The sequence below is a fragment of the Hyalella azteca genome, unplaced genomic scaffold (assembly GCF_000764305.2).
Source record: "Hyalella azteca isolate HAZT.00-mixed unplaced genomic scaffold, Hazt_2.0.2 contig4153, whole genome shotgun sequence".
In the NCBI taxonomy this organism is placed as follows: domain Eukaryota; kingdom Metazoa; phylum Arthropoda; class Malacostraca; order Amphipoda; family Hyalellidae; genus Hyalella; species Hyalella azteca.
This window is the reverse complement of record NW_025934378.1, coordinates 31135-47060: the sequence shown is the minus strand read 5'-3', so window position 1 is coordinate 47060 and position 15926 is coordinate 31135.

Below are 15926 nucleotides of genomic sequence, written 5' to 3'. Positions count from 1 at the left end.
ACTGGGCACGCTAGACTGTCTAGAAACAACCTGAGCTACTCTGGATGCAATGCAACAGCTATTTGCCTCTGAAGACATCAATCATCACAAATTTTAGTTGCATCAACTAGTTGACGCAACTATTCGCCTGGTGTATAAGCACCTTTATTGACAGCTTGTATGTCATATATGGTAGTATTGGTTAAGATAGAACTCCAATTACGTATTGCAAACATTTTTTTTAATTGATAAAAAATACCATCAAACGGGGTAATAAGGGACGGTTTTGAGCATTTTTTGTTAATAACTACTTACCATGAAACATACCTATCATAAACAAGTTTGGGCTCATTTTAAAGCTCTTTGCAAGGGCTATTGTATGGGATTTCCAAAAATTCCATATGTTACTTGTAAGGTGTCAGACACAAATAAAAGTGTAGTGAAATACCCCTGGAAATGAGGTAATCCAGGATACTTGTAATAAAACTCAATTTTAAAACATTTGAGGCATGCAAAATGTACTCATCCATTACAAACAGTACTCTGAAGTCTTCCTCTTCCTTTGTAGATGATGTAGATCTAGAATAAATGACTTTTACATGTTTTTCCTTTATTAATATTGTTGTGGGAAGCCAATTTCAGTGATATTGCAAGGAAGTAGGATTTTCCTACTATGGGTCCTGCAAACCCCCCTCTCCTGAAATGCAATGTAATGTGAAATTAAAGTACGAAATTAAAGCAAAAGTATGTATCAATTTCAGTTTTGACGTCATAGTAGAGTGCTCACTGTTTGATATGCAACAGTAACTTAATCATGCTAAAGTTAATGTAACAGATATTTTTTATGGATTTAGAGCACTCCTTAGGTTATCATGTTAATCTGTTTTTGCTTTTCAGACTGGGTAAAGCAGGCAAACTTGAAAATACCATTATTTGAGGTTATAAACCCATGTGCCTCGGTTTTGTGCTTATTCTTTTTTCTTCTCTGTTCAATGTACATACCTGGTTCTTCTTGTTGTGTTGTTCAATAAATTGTTAAATAAACACAAGGAAAAGTCTAATAAAAAGGTGGTTTGGGATGGTTGAAGGGGAGGTGGAGACCATCACCAATACCTTGTTTTCTTGACACCCTTGCAACAAACACCCTCAGGCCCAAAACGTGGCTGGTAGCACGATAAATATAGTCCTACAACAATATGATTTTAGCAGATCCATCTATTACCATATCATTGATGTGATATTACCGTATCCATGAACATGCCATTGAGCATTTCCAATGACTTTGTCCACTGCAAGCTTCATTTCAGCAGCTGTATAGCATTTATTCTGTATCTGTAAGCATCAAGGACAACTTGTAATTTCACACCATTTTAATTGGGTCAAGTGAATTAACTATAACAAAAAACATACCATACCTGAAACAGGAAGGAATATTTTAGTGACAACCATCAAATTTTTTTTGGATAAATAACTATTAGTTAAGGTTAATTACTTTTCATTCTATGTTGCCCAGTGCACAATTCATTCAATGACATTCTATGCACAATTTTGTAACAGAATAGAATAGAAGTGTTGGCATTGAAGAAATAGGCCCATGGCCTGTTGCCAATTCTTGAACTTTTCGTGACTTGATTCACAAGGGAACCTGATCTTTAAGAACCCGATCTTTCTATAACTGACGATTGATTGAGATAGCTGATGGACTTATTGCCTGGTCCGTAATTTGCTGGGCATTTTAAGACTGAACACATGCTCCTGCATAGCTTCATCTAGTCTGTTTTTGAAGATGTTCATACTTGAAGCATCAACGATGCTATCACGGAGGCTGTTCCACATGTTGGTGAATCGAAGCAAGAAGAAATTTCGTCGCATGGATGTATTCCAACGCTGTCTTTTTAGTTTATAGCCATGGCCCCTGGTGTTGGTTCTTGTTTCAAATTCTAGTAATCCTTCTGGGACCTTGTATAAGCCATGAGTATACTTGTATGCTTCAATGAGGTCCCCACACAGACGTCAATAACTGAGGCTTGGAAGCTTCATAATCTTTAATCTTTTCTCATAGGACTTGCCTTTCAAGCCTGGAACTTTTGGTGACCACAGGACGTTTCCAAACTCTAGGTTTTGGCGCACGACAGCCACAAACAACTGCTTCATTGCTTCTGCATCTAGGAACTCAAAAGAGCGTCTGATCAGTCCAAGTCGTTTATTGGCTTTATTAACCTGACCGTTAATATGCTTAGAAAATTTCAACAAATTGTCAATATTAACTTCGACTTTGACATCATCACTCTGTCGTTGCAACCATGTCTTCTCATACTGTAATCTTGCTGTTCATTATTCTTGCCAAGGTGGATAACTTTACATTTGTCAGCACTAAAATGCCGCTGCCACTTATCAGCCCAGTCAACCAGCCTTTCCAGATCACCTTGCAACTGTACTTTTTGCGACGTATTCTTCACTGTATTATAAATTTTAGTGTCGTCAGCATACATCGAGCAAGGCAACAAATAAAACAGGCCCGGGAACGCTTCCTCGTGGCATGCCGCTGCGCACTGAAGCCCAGTCTGATACAGACCCATTAATACTGACACGTTGTTGCCTCCCTACTAGAAAATCTCTGATCCATTTGAGTACATTACTCTCAATTCCCAAAGACTTCAATTTACGCAACAGCCGCTCATGTGGGACACTGTCAAATGCCTTGGCAAAATCGAGGTACACTGCATCTACTGGCTCCCTTTCGTCCAGCAGGCGGGTCCATTTGTTCAGAGCCGACAAGAGGTTAGTGGTGCAGGATCTACCGGCAATATCTGATAGGTTCTACTGTAAATGCATTTTTAGAGGTGTCCCTTATTACCCCGGAGGAGGGAGTGTCCTTTATTACCCTGTCTTCTGAAATGGCTGCCACTTTCATTTTTTTTAATGAGATACACAAATTCCACCAATCACATTTTTAAGCCAACACCTGTGTGCAACTTTTATGTAGTGTGTGTATGCATAGCCCAATCTCCGGCAGTCTTCAAGATTTGGGAATATCGAAAATGCAAGAATTTCAATCAAAATGTGTCGGCAAGATCTTCTGAAGGCATAAATTTTGCTGCTGATGCATCACCAAAGATCTTCAGATTTCACCCACTTTCTGCACCCTGGATTTGGTAACAGCTTTTCAATTTCAAGTTCAATACCCAAGTGGAAAATTTTGCAGAAGCCACACATAAATCAGACAAAAATACCTGTGAATCTGGTCAATTATACCCAATATCCATTCTTATAACCTTTTCTAAATTTATTCAGTAAAAAATAAAAAAACAGTCTACTTTTACCTGTAATTTTTAAAAATCACCCACAAAATGATAGTTTTTACCTACGATTTTGGGAAACTTCTACCCATCGCATCATTCTGACATGGTGAAATCAACAGAATGTCATAATCACATAGTTCCTCAAGTCTTTAACAGAGTTTCTCCTAGGGTGTGTGCTCACCCTGTGCTGTGTGGCAACTGAGGCCCAGGAGGGGGAGTGGGAACTGTGGGTGTGTCTGTGTGGGAGACAGTACAGGTACACTGTATACTAGTGTACAGGGATTTATGATCTTGGACCAAGTACTGATACTGAATTACTGACTACTGGCCCACTGGAGACTGGGGAGGGTTTAGCAGGGTGGCAGAATCTGCACAAGGCCCATCTGCCCAATATAAAAAATTGGCATTGTTAATGCATTAATAGCAACATCCTATCTTCCAAATGTTAATACTTGATACTTGATAAGTTCAGTGTGAAAGGCCTTGCAGGCTGTTCACCACACATGGTTGAGGGGTTGCTTCTTGACTATTTGGCCTGGTTGGGTTGTTTCTTGACTATTTGTCACATGCGTTGGCCAGCGTGGCTAGCCCTAGCAGTTAGTCTAGAAGTGCCAAAAGGAGAGCTAATGACAGCATTCAGGGTCATACAGACACAGTTCTCTGTGTCAGACAGACTCAGACTGTGTGTCACCTGGTGCCATAGTGGCAAACCAGTGATTTTTTAGAATCACTTCATTTTTAATTTTCTCATTTACCCAAGATTTAAGCCATTAAAGCCAATATCTTATGTATGATGATGCTGGTATCCAGGATACTTTTCTGGTCTACTTATAGGCCTTGAAATTGAACTTGAAGGAGAGTCTAAAAAACTCTCTGCTTTGCCACTATGCCTGGTGCTTGTCAAGCCTGACCTTGAAGGCGTTGATAACTTGAGAGAGGAGGTAGTGACGATGTTGTCATGCAGGCTGTTCCATATTGACAAGACTCGGTGAGAGAAGTAGCCGGCTCTGACGTTCAGTCTGCAGCAGCCCTTGGTGAGTTTCAGGCTGTTACTGCGGATATCTCTGCTGTCGTGAAGGTGCAGCTGGGGGTGGTCAGCTTCATAGTCACTGTGGATGCACAGTGACAAACCAGAGATTTTTTTTAGAATCACTTCATTTCATAGTGACAAACCAGAGATTTTTTAGAATCAGTTCATTTTTAATTTCCTCATTTATTCAAGATTTAAATCAATTTCTTAAGTATGATAATGCTGGTAAGTTCATTTTTAATTTCTTTATTTACTCAAGATTGAAACCAATTTCTTATGTATGATAATGCTGGTATCCATGATACTTTGCTGGTTTAATTATAGGACTCAAAAATGAACTTGAGGGAGAGTCTAAAAAAACTCTCTGCTTTGCCACTATGCGTGGGCCAGCATCAAGCGTGGATGTACTTGAAAACATTGATCATCTCCCCTCATGGTCTTCTGTGCTCCAAGCTGGGTAGACCAAGTGAGGCGAGGCGTTCTGGGTACGACTTGTCCTTGAGGCTTGCGACAATCTTGGTTGCCCTCCTCTGAACGTCCTTCAGGTCTAGTATGGAATATATCTACTTGGCGAGCCGCGACTGAATTTTTCGAGCCGTGGTTTTATGGATTTGCCAGCCGTGATTCCATTTCTACGAGCCGTGATTCTATTTCACCGAGCCGTGAATTCCATATCTCGNAGATATGGAATTCACGGCTCGGTGAAATAGAATCACGGCTCGTAGAAATGGAATCACGGCTGGCAAATCCATAAAACCACGGCTTGAAAAATTCAGTCGCGGCTTGCCAAGTAGATATATTCCATACTAGATCTCAGGCATGATGAAGTCAAAGATTTGCCTTATAACACCCAGTACTCTGTTTGCCTTAGCTGTTGCTTGCTTGCGGCTTGCGCCATAGTGGCAAACGAGAGCTTTTTTAGAATCAGTTCATTTTTAATTTCCTCATTTACTCAAGATTTGAACCAATTTCTTAAGTATGATAATGCTGGTATCCAGTATACTGTATACTTTACTGGTCTACTTGTAGGACTCAAAAATGAACTTGAGGGAGAGTCTAAAAAACTCTCTGCTTTGCCACTATGGGCCTTGCGCTACTTGGCATTTGAAGCTTAGGTCCCTGTCAAATTTGTTGATCACTACTCCCAGATTTTTTTGGTGTCCCACAGTCCCTTTCCTTCAGTGAGTCAAATAAAAATACATACAAATAAAAAACTCCAGTTTCCAGTTGAAGAGTTCTAGACTTTCAGTAAAATTGTGAAATCTTGGGCACATGAAATGATGAAAGCCTTGGGCTTGGGAAGTTGATGCTTGGAGTAAATGGACAGCACAAAACAAGGGGGCAGTTGCAGACAGAAGCACCAAAAAATAAATATTTCTCATTGTAGGACAAAAATAACATGATTTTTATTGAGATGAAATTTGATGTTCCAACAGACAAATGGCAATATACATTTCAGTCACTCAGATTCTCAGGCGTGAGCCGTGAGGTCTCATGAAATAATTTTGAGTTGAGCTCACGAGTCACTCACAGTCTCACTGAATTGCACTTGCTTACTACCTATTATCATAATTTTTAGATTGGAGGGGGTTAGAACTCAGCAACTCACTGATACATTATACGATTATACTCACAAAAAACGTTGGAAATTTGCAAGTAAAGTGAATTTACAAAAAAAATTTGAATTCCAACTTTTAAGATATGATATGAAACGAAAAAATATATAAAAACCGTAAATATGATGACAATAATCAATCTGATTACACTAAAATTTCATTCTATAAAAATATAGTCTAAAATTCTTAATCATGAGAGACCAATGACTCAAACTTCAAGGCATGTGCAGGAAAATTAACAAGGATTTCCGCCATCATTGAATTAACGATATTCTGTTGTTGACGTCACAAAACAACACCTTACGTCACGACGGAATTCCATTGCAGCCAGATGTTAGTCAGCTGTGTGAGCTGATGAACGAAACAGTGACAGTGTCAAGCGTTCACCAGCGATCAGCCGTCGTAGCTATTCGTTGGCTTTATTCTGACGATTCAAAGTTTTGAACTGTTGACCGCCGTTAACAGAGCAGAGACCACATTATTCAATCAGTGTCCAGTGGACTATTTTATTTCACTAATCTTAAAATTTGACATCTTCTAATAATGATGTTTTAAGCATAAGGTGGGCAATTTTATGGCTTCAAACCTAACTGGAAAATTGAACAGAAGCCACCCATGAATCCGACAAAAATGGCCATGAATCTGGCCAATTTCTCTTGTTCTGTAGGCCTATGCCTTTCAGTGAAAAAATATGAAAAATGTTTTTTCCTGCAATTTTCAAAAATCACCAATGAAACAATTGTTGTTATCTGCAATTTCTGGAAATTACTGCCAGTTATTCATAATTGGGCTTCAAGGTAATAAGTTTTAAACAATTTTGGAATCTTCTGGCTCAATTATACACTTATCACATCTTTTGGTCAGCCTAGGTCAGCCTGTCAGAGTGTCAGGTAATCAGCAAAGGGAAAAATTGGGCAGAAGCCACTTGTGAATTGGCCAAATGCCTGCCTATCTGGCCTATTTTTAAGAACAATTTTTGTAATTCACCAGAGAAAAGATCATTTTACAACACTTCTCTTTAACTTCACGTCTTGTTGTTTGTTTGTCTGTCTGTCTGCCACAAATTTTATAATCAAAATTTAGGGTAAACGCGGTATATTCTGACACATTTAGGATGTAGCAAGAAATGAATGGCTATAAAAATGGCCAAAGCACGTTTGCAATTGCCCCAGGTGGTCTGACAGCGTTCTACCGGCAAGCTCAGGATGATGGTCGACGGCATGTGAGCAATCTGTCAAAACTAAGCAGTCTCAATAATTTTGTCACTATTCATATTTTTTTTCTTTAACACGTTGGCCGCGATGTGCGCCATATATGTACACGCTGTACTTCTCAGAATCGCGATGTGTACACATGTGGTACATTCATATGAAAAATACATATTTTGTATAAAATCTTATTACTCTTTCAAATTTAAAATTTCAATGATACAATTAAATAGGCATGTTAGGGAATGCTTTGAAGTCAACTACTGCTTAGAGAAATAGTTTTATTTTCAAATGCAAGTAATACAAAAATTACGAAATTTGTGTCCATTGATGAAAGCATTATATAAATCTATCTTTGTATGAAAAGAAAATAAAATATTTTCTTATTGATCTGAAACTACAAAATTGGGTGTTGCCAACATCATTATATTTCATACCTGATTGAAAAACAATTATCGTCAATGTATTTTTCACAGTCGTCAATGTATTTTTTTATCCTTTGAGTTTCACCTTTGCTACGGCACTTCCATCATTTGCTGAGAGTATGTTGTAGCATTCATGGCAGCGCATCCTGGCTTTAGTTCTAGTTGGTTCAATGAAAGTGGGCTGTCCTCTGTCCCACTCGATAATTTGAGATATACATCCTGATTTTACTCTCTCTGAAATGCTGCTTGTAACAGAAGCTCAAGACAATATATACGATGAATGATCTCTATATGGTAAATATAACTGAACTAACAATGTAAATACCCTCAATTTTATTCAGGATTATGAAAACCTGGACACCAATCTCTTTATTTCCATAGTAATTTCCATGCGTAATATACATCGTTCACACTAAGCTAAGAGATACCAATAGCCATAATGTGTGCAATTATGACTCAAAACTAATGTAGATTTCTTGCGCGCATCACTCACAGTGATAAAAGTGATAACTTTAGGTGTTTTTTGGCAATATGAGCCATAGATGCATGTCTTTGCTTGGAACACATCGCCCATAGTATTAGAAGTGATTACGATAGGCGGCGTGAGCCAATATGAGCCACAACAGGCATGGCTTCATTTGGTACACATCGCCAGGAATAATGACGAATTTCACCCCTGAGCGATGTGCACCAAATGCGGCCACGAATTTTACGTGACACAATGACAGAACATAGCCCTACAGAGCTGCACACAACTTTTCTCCTTGCTATCTGCTGGGTAACTGAAGATATACAAGTTTGAACCTATCGCCCATACAGCATTCGGGCCAAATCAGCAATCGCGGCCAACGTGTTAATTTAGTCCGTTGATGAGTTGAAAATTTAGGTAGGCTTTGAGTGGTCTTAGAAGAGTAGGATTGACTGTGTTTTTTTTTTTTTCAATAAGCTCGCACTGGTCACAAAGAGGAGAGGAAGAAAAGCAATAGGAAAAGGAGGCAGAAATGGAGAGCTCCACTCTGGGGAATGGAGCTGTGACAGGCAAATCTAAGCATCAGAATCGTAAAAGAAATCTAAATGGTCTTTCTGCTGGTGCCGGGTCCCCTAATGATGAATGGCCCCCCCCCCAGACTTGTCTTTCTCAGATAGCCCATCAGGTGAGGAAATGGCTGAGTCAGATACTGAACATTTTTTTGTTGCTACTCATGCACAAAAGAGGAAGGCAACATCCAGTCCTGAAATGGAGAGCCAAGCAACCAGCCAGAAAAAAAGCAATAACAACTTTAGAGGTTTCAATGACGAAGTTAGGAGCAAACCTACTGGCAATTCCCCATCTAGCTGGCAATCCACATCAAGGGCCCTAGACTCACCAAACAACCTCTGTTTTTCCACTCCGGCCATGCCCGACCCCCAGCCCCAGGTTGCAACCATGAAGCCCATGTCTGCAAAAACAATACTAATTGAACCAATTGGGACCCCTGACAAAGTAAATGGCTTTTTTGCCAATGACATCAAGTTGGCAAGGGACATAGATGCTTCTTTGTTTGGCAAATATCAAATTGCATCAATTAACAAAAATCTAGCAAGGGGGCTCCTGATACTGAACTTCCATGAACTACACGAAGAACAGCTAACCAAGTTGCTGGCAGTGAATTCAATTGGGAGTAGGGAAGTGAGGTGCAGGTTACCACAAATGCAATCCTTAACCCATGGAGTCATTGGTCCTGTGGGGATGGAGACTGATGTAGAGGAAATTCTGTTGGAGCTGAAAAAACGGCATGCATCTTTGCAATCAGCATGAAGAATAATGAAGGACAAAAACCAAACCCCTACACAATGCTTCCAGTTGCCTTTCTCTGGCAAAGAGTTACCTGACTATGTGAGCATAGGATACCAGCGTTTTCCAGTCCGCTTATTTGTTGATCGTCCACGGCAATGCTATAACTGTCAAGGGTTTTTTCACAAGGCTGCTCACTGCAGGTCCAGGACTCAATGTGTGATTTGCTCAGGAGCCCACAGCTCCAAGGACTGCCCTAACAAAAATTCAACCTCAAAGTGTGCTAACTGCCAAGGAAACCATACAGCAAGTTATGGGGGTTGTGTCAAAATGAAGGAAGCCAAGGCAGTGGAAAGGGTGAGAGCTGAACAAAAGTTGTCTTACCGAGATGCAGTTCAGGCTGTTAGGTCTGTGCAGAGGCCTTTGCAGAAACCATCGGTCAGTATTGACTTAGGTAGTTCAAATAGGCAAATGGGTTCTTCTCTGACTCCTAACATTATCAGGCAGACAGAAACACAAGGAATACTAAGCCCCAGAGTCAAAGAGATGAGTACCCAAACAGAAGCTATAGAGGCAGCTAGTCAAACCTATGCAGAGACAGAACGGATATCTCACCCTTCAAAATTCAATTTGGAGGACATAACAACTATAGCCATGGTAGTCCTGGAAGTGGTTCAGACAATACAATCTGCTAATGAAACAATGGCCTTTAACCAGTCCTTAGTATCAACCATATTAAAAAAGGTAATAAACGCAACTAGATCTCCTGCCCAGCCACCTGAAGTCATATCGGAGAGCCTTGTAACAAACACAGATCACAGCAGCAAAAGCCCTACAATGTGGCCCAAGCCCTTGATTGGTAGACCCAGGAACTTATCTCCTTCAAAAAAAAACGATATCCATTTCTGAACCGTCTGAACAATCTGTTGAACCAAAAACCAAATCAAGAAACCAGGAAATGGTCCTTCCTAAGAAGGACCTGTCTAAGACCTCTATATTAGAGAAAGTAAGCCAGCCAATGAATACTACTGATACAACAAAGCAGCCCAGCCCTCCAATTAGCCCTGGGTCCAAAAATAAAAAAGGTAAAGGCATCCTGGCCTCATGCCCCTGAGAATGGAAAAACTCCGAATTCTTTTCTGGAATTGCCGCAGTCTGTACTCCAAACTCTCCCACTTTAAGATTAGACTATGCATCCAAACCACATATAGTGTGTCTGACAGAAACTTGGCTTAAACAAATCCGTGAACCCACCTTCATCAACTACACAGCCTACTACCAGCATAGACAGCATTGACCAGGTGGAGGGCTAGCAATACTAGTCAGGAAGGATCTAAATAGCATCATAAACCCACTAGACAGCTTCCCAGCTGGAGCATTAGAAATACAATCTATAAAGGTTTTCTGTCAAAACAGGGCCATAAGCATCACCAATGTATACAACCCAAACATGCCTATTCCTTCAGCTGAGTACACCCATTACCTTGAACAATTGTCTGGCCCCCGGGTTATTCTGAGAGACTTCAATGCACATCACACAATGTGGGAAGACAGAAACGAATGCAACACAGCCGGCCTGAACTTGGTGGAGAGCCTGGAGGAGTTCCCAGATTTAAGCCTACTAACACCTGTTTCTCTTCCCACCTATTTCCATGCACAAACTGGAACCTTCTCTACTTTGGACCTTTGTTTTGTCTCAACAGACCTAATGCCCCTCTCGCAAATAACGCTGGAACCTGAAATGGGCAGCGACCATGAGCCAGTGCTGTTGTCTATTAGCGTTGTACCCAGCAAAGCCACTTTCAAGTCCCGTCGCCGTTGGCTGTTTCACAAGGGCTCTTGGGGTAGGTGGCAGCTGTCTCTTCCAGAAGTCCCCCAAGAAGGGTCTTTTGACAAGGAGGTTGAGGAATTCCAGACAGCCCTGTTGGAGGCAGCAGCAAACGAGTTTGAGAGAACAAAAGAAACAGTGTCTCCCCGCTTCTCAAAGTCTTGGTGGAATGAAGCCTGCGCAGAGCGCATATCAGATAGGCATGCTGCCAAAAATAGACTAAAAAGACACCCATCCATGGCAAACCTGATTGCCTTGAGAAAAGCAGAGGCTTTGGTGAAGCGAGAGGTAAAACAAGCCAAAGCTAAATCATTCCAAGAGTTCTGCTCTAAGATGAACAAGGATACTTCTGTGGCTGTGCTCTGGAAGAAGATAGGAAAGCTAGCAAACAAAGGTAGCGTTCAACAAGCCTCTCCCATTTTAAGGGGAAATGAGGTAGTCACAGATCCAGCCAGAAAGGCAAGCATTATTGCAGAGGAATATGCCACCATTATCTCCTCACAAAATGCCCACCTCGACGGCGGTCCTTACATTTTGCCAATTACATTAGCAATAACAGATGACTCAAATCTCCCATATAACTGTAATTTTTCCCTCTCAGAGTTAGATGAATGTATCAAAATCTTAAACAACTCTTCTCCTGGACATGACTATATACATAACGCAATGCTAAGGCACCTCCCGCAGCAATATAAACAGTGGCTTCTTAGAATTTTCAACTACAGTTTCCTACACAGTTGCATCCCAAAAATGTGAAAAAAAGCTATAGTCCTTCCCATTCAAAAGCCTGGTAAATCTGCACTTAACCCTAAATCATATCGACCAATTTCATTGCTCCCTTGTATACCAAAACTAATGGAACGCTTGGTATGCAACTGACTATGTTTCCAGCTGGAATCAACTAGGGCTGTTAGTCCAACTCAATGTGGTTTTAGACGCTGGCTCTGCACGTTGGACCAGGTTGCAAGATTAGAAAAATGTGTGAGGGAGACATTTGTGAACCGCCAGATGTGCATTGCAGTTTTCTTTGACTTAAGCAGTGCATATGACTGTGTATGGCACTTAGGCCTCCTGTACAAATTGCAACAAAAGGGGATCAGGGGGAGGATGCTGGCTTGGATCAGGGAGTATCTGGATGGGCGCTCCTTCAGTGTTCTTTTTGAGGGAGAAATTTCTCCTGAACACATTATCACCAGGGGGGTTCCTCAGGGAGCCATACTATCTCCCACACTTTTCAGTGTCCTGCTAGCAGACTTACCTCGTATTCCAGGAGTGGCACTTGCTGAGTATGCCGATGACATTGCCATTTTCAGTAGGGGACCTGACCTTGGGGTGGTGCAGGCCCGCATCCAGTCCCAAGTAGACCAACTCTTTAGATGGACTCAAACTTGGGGGTTCCAACTAAACCTAGAAAAAACAAAATGTCTAATGTTTACGCGAAAAAATGCTAATAACCCTCAGGTTAGTATCAATAATTTCAACATAGAATTTCCCAGAACATACAAGTATCTTGGCCTCACTCTAGACTCTCCAGCCTTGGGATGGAGGGACCAAATAAACATTTCAAGTGTGAGCTGCCTCGGGAAGGTTAATGTCATGCAGTCCATATCGGCCCATCACTGGGGAGCAGACAGAGAAACATTGCTCAAATTTTACAAGGCAGTAATAAGAAGCAAAATGGACTATGGTTCCATGTTCTATGAGACAACAGCAGGCAGTCATCTGGAAAGACTAAACAAAATTCAAAATAGGTTCCTCAGATTGGCCATCGGGGCAAGAAAAACATCACCAATATCTTCACTAGAGGTGGAGAGCAATGTTCCCCCATTGAAATGTTCCCTGTAAGCTTACAGGAAGGCTCGTAATTTCACATCATTTTAATTGGGACTTCCCGTGATCATTAACTTCGCGTGATCATTAACTTCCCGTGATCATTAACTTCCCGTGGTCATTAACTTCGCGTGATCATTAACTTCGCGTGATCATTAACTTCGCGTGATCATTAACTTCGCGTGATCATTAACTTCCCGTGGTCATTAACTTCACGTGATCATTAACTTCCCGTGATCATTAACTTCCTGTGATCATTAACTTCCTGTGATCATTAACTTCCCGTGGTCATTAACTTAGCGTGATCATTAACTTCGCGTGATCATTAACTTCCCGTGGTCATTAACTTCCCGTGATCATTAACTTCACGTGATCATTAACTTAGTGTGATCATTAACTTCACGTGATCATTAACTTCCCTTGATCATTAACTTCACGTGATCATTAACTTCCCGTGATCATTAACTTCACGTGGTCATTAACTTCCCGTGATCATTAACTTCCCGTGATCATTAACTTCACGTGGTATTTAACTTCGCGTGATCATTAACTTTGCGTGATCATTAACTTCACATGGTATTGAACTTCGCGTGATCATTAACTTTGCGTGATCATTAACTTCGCGTGATCATTAACTTCCTGAAAGGAATGTTTTAGTGACAACCAGCCTATCTTTTGGAGAAATAAATCATAGTTTAGGTCAATTACTTTTCATTCTATAATGCCTGGTGCACAATTCTATACATGACAAGCTATGCACAATTTTAAGATGACTGATGATGCACTAATTTTTTGATAAGAGACATTTTTTCGCTGAGCAAGGAAAATGTGATCAATATTCTTTGTTTTTAATCAATTTTTTTCGTAATTGAAGCCTTTGCTAACTGAGGTTCTACCCTTAATGCGTTTTTGGGGGTGTCCCGAATAGCCCCGGGGGGGTGTCCCGAGTAGCCCCGCCGTGCGGAAATGGCTGCCATTTCTTTTTGGAATTAGATAGGCAAATTCTGTCAATTACGTTTTCAAGCCGACACCTGGGTGCAACTTTTATGTAAGTAAAATTTTTTAATACGGCGAATATTTTTTTTGCTACATACCTTAGCAGTTGTAACTTTACAAAACATAGTTTTTCACCATTTTTTTCAGGAATTTTTCAAAGCAAGTAAATGTAGTATTTTTCGACTTCCTTTATACTAGATAGATAGGAAAAATAGTTACGTTTACGCCACTATTTTTAGTTTTGCGATATTCCAATTAGTTTCGCTACTACAACAGTTTTACGCCGTGTCATAGGCCTGTCCCGAGTAGCCCCGCCTGTCCCGAGTAGCCCTGGTTGACGGTACTAACCAATAGACCCATTACTCCTTTGCGTACCACTTTGGTGACATCTGATGGTTCTTCATGTTTCAGGTTTTTGGCTTGCCTGCTGAGGGAGCCCTGTTAAGCCGTGAGGTGCATGGAGGACGACTCCACATCCTCAAAAAACTGAAAAACGAATGACGGCTATAAAAATAGCACTGTATGGCATATGCGCAACTCAAGTTCTAATTGGTTTACGTCAACAATGGAACCTTATAAACTGATGCCAATTGCCATATGTATTGAAAAGCCTTAAGAATTCAAACCTAAAAAATCCCTGAATTCCGGCGCTGTGTGTGACTAAATTTGGCTTATTTTGGCATATTGTGAAACTAATTCTGGCAGCTCTTCAAACTCTATTAATTTGTAATTCTGGCACCCTGTGTTGGTATAATGGTATTCCAACGCCCTGTGTGAGCTGTATCGAAATATGACACAGCTCAGAACGAGCTTAATGAAAAATGTATAATTTTTTAAGTAAGCTTTTAATTAAAAGCTATTTAGCTTTCAATTAAGAAAATTTTAATTTTTGGACACAGCTCAGAACAAGCTGTGTGTGTCTAAATGTCTAATTCCAAGCTGTGTCGGAATTAGTTTTTATGTATCTAAAACCGTCGCTCAACTTAATCTTAATCATCTATTAATTTATTTACCACTTGAAATCAGCAAATACAAGTATACTTGAAGGATTCCTAATATATTCACAGACTTACTTAAAAATCTCAAACCATAATATTCTTTCTACACAAACAGTTTATCCCTATTAGTTAGAGCTAGGTCAACTATCAACTTTGACACGTTTTTTGATGTTCTCACTAGGTGACGTGCACTGTCTCTCTTTGGATCTTAACATTTTCATGCCAGACGGCCCAGACCTAGCGTTTTGGCAATAGTATGGCGCGAAATAGTATGACATCACTATTTCAACCATCAACGAATGTGTGGAACTAAGATAAAGCTTAATATAAAGGAAAAAGTTGAGAAGTGTCGGAATTACCTACGATGTCGGAATATACCGCATTTACCCTAATACCAGTACACTTGTACTTATCCTATCGATCTGAAATTTTGCACACTTGCATAAAGTTGGAGACAATGCAAGAATCAATTGATGAAATAAATTATTAAAAAAATTTTTTTTATATTAAAAAAATCGAAAAAATAGTTTTGTCAGCTACAATTCTTATAACTGATATTCAACACATTTACCTGTCCAATTGATCTGGAATTTTGCACACTTGTGTGAAGTCAGAGGCAACACATGAATCAATTGGCAGAATAAATAATTTTGGAAAGAATTTTTATATATTAAAAAATTGAAAAATTAATTTTTTTAATATTCAAAAATAAAATGAGAAATTCATTGTACATCTTTAACATTGGAGACACTGTATTTTTTAGAAGTGTTGTCTTTAAAAAGAAATTTTTAAATGTATATTTTACCTCTAATTTTAGGAAACTTCTGCCCCTGCACAATATTCCAAGCATGCATCAGATGTCACTGTCAGGCATAGTGCAAAGCTGAAAGTTTTTTGAAGTTTAGACTCTTCCTCGAGTTAAATTTTGAGTACTATAAGT